We start from the raw sequence: 6,000 nt of genomic DNA, 5'->3' as shown, positions 1-6,000 counted from the left end.
CTACTCAAGCTCATTTTTTTTCATTACCATTTCTTTTTCTTTGTCAAGTTCAAGCTGCCTCATCTGCAACTGAATTTTAGCTAATTCAACTGAACTACCTTTACGCCTTTTCCTTCATCCAATTTCAAATGCTGTGCTATTACTTCAATTATGTTTGCTTTCTTAGCCTCTGGGTTTTAACTCAAACACCAACAATTCTGCCAAATCCTTTAGCCTAGCCTTGATTAAGTTTCTCAAATCACTCAAGGATACATCCTCATTCCCCAGAAAGGTCGTAGCAACTAACAAAGACATTCCGGTAGTGTTACCTTTACTCTAATGCACAAGAAACCTGTTTTTTTATACTTTTCCTCTTTTCAATTATTATTACCCCACTTACAATTGTATATCATCAGTGTTGGGTTATCCTGCACAGAGCCCCCAATTATATGTTATGACCGAGGGTGGGTGGAGTGCACTGTTTTCTTGGCTGGTTTTCTCCAACTGCCTTCAAAACACACTATCTCAAAAGTCAGGCCTCCTGATCCCTATAAATCTTGACCTGTCACTTCTCTGTAAACAACTCCCCCAAGTCAAAAAGCCCTGCTGGGTATTTATCTGAAGACAGATGACTTTCAGTAAATGTCGTTTTCAAACAAGACCTCTCAGTGCCCTTTCAATGACCCCAGTGAAAAAAATATCTGTGGAACTCTTTTCAGTTTTCCCAAATTAAACAATGTCCATAATTCTAAAATACGAGTGCTCAAAAAAAAACTTTACAAAAAATGGAAGCATTTTCGTAACAACTTGCACCAGATGGTCTGCAATTGGGTTCAAGAAGGCAGCTGACCACCACCTTCTCCAGGGAAATTAGGGATGGGCAACAAATACTGGCCTAGCCAGTAAAATCAAATTAATTTTCAAGTACTCTTATTTCTCCTGTGCAAAGCTAAAGCAGTATGAGACCAACTTTTCATGAGTACAATAAATATTTTTAACTGTTAGCAAGTGACTTCTGTAACTATCTGTTACCTTCTGGGTTAATGTTGCCATATGATTTGGTGATTTCGATGAAAAATTGGAAATTGGTGTGTACTGAAAGAACTGTCTTGTGTCTATTTTGAACAAGTAATTGTCAGTGTCACTATCTGGAAATCGCAATGGATACTGTTAGTTGCAAGACTGTTCTGTTCATGTCACTATCTAATAATCTCACTGCCTGGTGATAAGCATGTTACTGTCCTGATTGTTCTGTTTAATTGACAGTGCTAGTAGACCAGTGCTAGTCCAAATAGGACAGGTGAGGGTGAGAATTTGGCAGATAAGCAGTAATAGTTCCTTGGTCCTTCATAATTTCTGCTTCCATGGTAACCATAGCACATTGGTGTTGGGCTGTTGAGAATGTCTGATGGGATTAATGTGACTAAAAAAAGTTACATCTATGATACAACTGCAATAACTTGTGCTCATGTGATTTCTGGAAACCATAACAGTCCCATAACAGAGCCATTTGAATTATTTTTTCCAGAGAGATAATATGTTGGCTTCAAAAATGTTTTGCTGGGGCCATAAACAATATAAACAGGGAGGAAAGACTTCAACACCTCCAACTGCCTCACCAAGTCAAACAGCCATTTTTCCCCAAATATTTTTATTTCTATTAAGCTAATATAGTCAAAGAAAATGAAAAAATAGGCAAACACAGAATGCCCCTACATGCTTTCTCCCGGGTTGCTTGCAGGAAGCGTCCAGGAGATTAATCATTAGTTCCTGGAGACTCCAGCATAATCCAGAAGGCTGAGGGAGGCTAAAAATTGCCACAGAGGACAACAAACATAAGGGGTGAAAAGACCAAGAGTCTTTAGTTGCTAAAGTTGGCCAGTTATGTTGGGCAGGCATTAAAGTTTGAATAGGGTCACAGATGGGTCGAAAATGGGAAAAAATCCTAAACTACAGAGACTGAGGAACAACGTGCCTTCAGCTGTTGGTAGCTATACAAGGAATTAGGGAGGTTCCACCATGCCATTTAAGGTAAAAAGGAGATATTAATAGTGGAATTCCCACTAGGATGCCATCTCGTGACATCATAGGAAATTGTAACAGACAAATCATAAATCATATAAATGTAACATTTAAGCATTAGCATTTTAACACTGAGATTCCCAAAATGTTTGCATAGCATTTTACAAAGTAAAATCATAACACAGAAGGCAAGGGTTTCTGAATACAAAGTGCAAGCCATACTTACTATTACTTATACTTGGCAATCTTTCATGTTGCAGAATTGTATTCAACCACAATCTGTAACCTCATGGCCCTGCACATCCCCCACTCTACCATTACGATCAAGCCGGGGGACCAACCCTGGTTCAATGAAGAGTGCAGGAGGGCATGCCAGGAGCAGCACCAGGCATACCTAAAAATGAGGTGTCAACCTGGTGAAGCTACAACACAGGACTATCTGCGTGCCAAACAGCGCAAGAAGCATGCGATAGACAGCGCTAAGCAATCCCACAACCAACGGATCAGATCTAAGCTCTGCAGTCCAGCCACATCCAATTGCGAATGGTGGTGGACAATTTAAAAAACTAACTGGAGGAGATGGCTCCACAAATATCCCCATCCTCAATGATGGGGGAGCCCAGCACATCAGTGCAAAAGATAAGGCTGAAGTATTTGTAACAATCTTCAGCCAGAAGTGCCGAGTGGATGATCCATCTCAGCCTTCTCCTGAGGTCCCCAGCATCACAGATGCCAGTCTTCACCCAATTCGGTTCACTCCACCTGATATCAAGAAACGGCTGAAGGCACTGGATACAGCAAAGGCTTTGGGCCCTGACAACATTCTGCAATAGTACTGAAGACCTGTGGTCCAGAATTTTCCGTGCCCATAGCCAAGCTGTTCCAGTACAGCTACAACACTGGCAACTACCTGGTAATGTGGAAAATTGCCCAGTTATGTCCTGTACACAAAAAGGACAAATTCAACCCGGCCAATTACCACCCCATCAGTCTACTCTCGATCATCAGCAAAGTGATGGAAGGTATCATCAACAGTGCTATCAAGCGCCACTTGCTTAGCAATAGCCTGCTCAGTGATGCTCAGTTTGGGTTCTCCCAGGGCCACTCAGCTCCTGACCTCATTGCAGCCTTGGTTCAAACATGGACAAAAGAGCTGAACTCAAGAGGCGAGGTGAGAGTGACTGCCCTTGACATCAAGCCAGCACTTGACAGAGTATGGCATGAAGGAGCCCAGTAAAACGGGAGTCAACGGGAATCAGGGGGAAAACGCTCCGCTGGTTGGAGTCATACCAGCGCAAAGGATGATGGTTGTGGTTGTTGGAGGTCAATCATCTCAGCTCCAGGACATCCAGGAGTTCCTCAGGGTAATGTCCGAGGACAACCATCTTCAGTTGCTTCATCAATAACCTTCCTTCAATCATAATGTCAGAAGTGGGGGTATTCGCTGATGATTGCACAATGTTCAGCACCATTTGCGATTCCTCAGATAGTCAAGCAGTCTGTGTAGAAATGCAGCAAGACCTGGACAATATCCAGGCTTGGGCTGATAAGTGGCAAGTAACAGTCGTGCCACACAAGTACCAAGCAATGACTATCTTAAACAAGGGAGAATTTAACCATTTTCCCCATGACATTCAATGGCATTACGATTGCTGAATCCCCCACTATCAACATCCTGGGGTTACCATTGACCAGAAACTGAACTGGAGTAGCATAAATACCATGGCTACAAGAGCAGGTCAGAGGCTAGGAATCCTGCGGCAAGTAACTCACCTCCTGACTCCCCAAAGCCTGTCCACCATCTACAAGGCACAAGTCAGGAGTGTCACTTGCCTGGATGGGTGCAGCTCCAACAACACTCTAGAAGCTCGACACCATCCAGGACAAAGCAGCCCGCTTGATTGGCACCCCATTCACAAACATTCATTTCTTTCACCATCAACGCACAGTGGCAGCAGTGTGTACCATCTACAAGATGCATTGCAGCAATGCACCAAGGCTCCTTAGACATCACCTCAGGACAAGGGCAGCAGATACATGGGAACACCACCACTTGCAAGTATCCCTTCAAGCCACACACCATCCTGACTTGGAACTATATCGCCATTCCTTCACTGTCACTGGGTCAAAATCCTGGAACTCCCTTCCTAACAGCACTGTGGGTGTACCCACCCCACATGGACTGCAGCAGTTCAAGAAGGCGGGCTCACTACCACCTTCTCAAGGGCAATTAGGGTTGGGCAATAAATGCTGTCCTAGCCAGCGACACCCACATCCCAGGAACAAATAAAAAAAAATGATGTTGTTGCTTAAGGGAAGTCAAGACAAAATGGAGCCTTTAGCTGAAGTGGAGTTAGATGAAGAAGAATTAGAACAGGGCATACAGATGAAAACCAGCCCCACCTTTTAGAATCAAATACTTTACCTTTACATAGTATTTTATTTAATATTATAGTTAAATAGGATGCTTACTGCAATTTGGGAAGCAGAGTAATTAAGTTGGTTAGCGCTTACTGGTTTATTTGTAGTACAGGCCAAGGAGTAAGAAGATCCCAAACTGAAGTGCAATAATGTCAACCTTGGTGAGAAGACATAACTACAGCACACGTTTGCATAGGCAGTTCCCATTATAAATCTTGATTTTTACTTCTAAGCATCGGGAGTGTAAAAAAAAGAGAACCAATCATTTCCTGCTAGACTTTCCAAACTTAATCTGACCTTTACCTAGGGGCTGAAGCTACAGATTTACAAGCAGCTGTCACACTACATAAACTTCAGTCAACAATGAGTGGGATGTGCCTATTTATACCATATCCATGCAAGGCCTTTAAGAGCAGTAAATGTGTGAACATGTATCCAAATATACAATAGCTTTGTGCGTGTGTGTGTGTGTATACTTCCTTGAGAATCAAAAAATACAATCAGATTGAAAATAGGTCCATCTCTCAGCAGATCAACATCACAACTCTGCTCCAGAAACCAGAATATTATAAGCAATGGTAAAGAAGGGTAGATGGCATTTGAGTTAAGAAAAACTTTTATTTTGCTTCATATACTTTGGGGAGGTGAGGTAATTTACTCCTCCCTGTTATGTCTTTTCCTCATACCATGCAACCATTCCCATTCCATTAGCATCTGTGATGTATTCCACAAGACCACCCAAGATTGATTCCCACCTATTCTCCTTTTTCCCTCTTCTAATGCAGGGAAATACTTCTCAATCGCTCAATACTATTCATTGGAGTGCCATCACATAGGGAATTGCACATAAATATACTTATATAATAAAGATGGGAGGCAGGTCAGAAGATTGGACAGAATATAAAAAACAGCAAAGAATGACTAAAAGATTGCTAAGGAAGGTAAAATTAGAGTATGAGAGAAAGCTAGCGAGAAATATAAAGACAGATAGTAAGAGTTTCTATAGATATTTTAAAAAGAGATAACAAAGTGAGCATTGGTCCTATAGAAAGTGAGTCTGGGGAATTAATAATGGATAATAAGGAGATGGCAGAATTGAACAGGTATTTTGCATCAGTCTTCGCTATTGAGGATATAAGTAACATCTCAGTATTAGCTGTAAGTCAGGAAATGGAAGGGAGGGAGGAACTCAAGAAAATTACAATCACCAGGAAAGTGGTACTGAACAAATTGTTGGAGCTGCGGGCTGACAAGTCCCCGGGACCTGATGGACTTCATCCTAAGGTCTTAAAAGAAGTGATGAGTGAGATAGTTGATGAGTTCGTTTTAATTTTCCAAAATTTCCTAGATTCAGGGAAGGTTCTGTTAGATTGGAAAATAGCAAATGTAACTCCTTTATTCAAAAAGGCTAGGAGACAGAAAGCAGGAAACTACAAACCAGTTAGCTTAACATCTGACTTAGGGAAAATGTTAGAAGCTATTATTAAAGATGTTATAGCAGGGCACTTAGAAAAATTCAAGGTAATCAGGCAGAGTCAACATGGTTTTGTGAATGGGAAATCATGTTTAACCAATTTA

The sequence above is a fragment of the Heterodontus francisci genome, chromosome 1 (assembly GCF_036365525.1).
Source record: "Heterodontus francisci isolate sHetFra1 chromosome 1, sHetFra1.hap1, whole genome shotgun sequence".
NCBI classification, from domain to species: Eukaryota; Metazoa; Chordata; class Chondrichthyes; order Heterodontiformes; family Heterodontidae; genus Heterodontus; species Heterodontus francisci.
The sequence above is the reverse complement of the archived record's forward strand: the minus strand, read 5'-3'. Positions refer to the sequence as shown.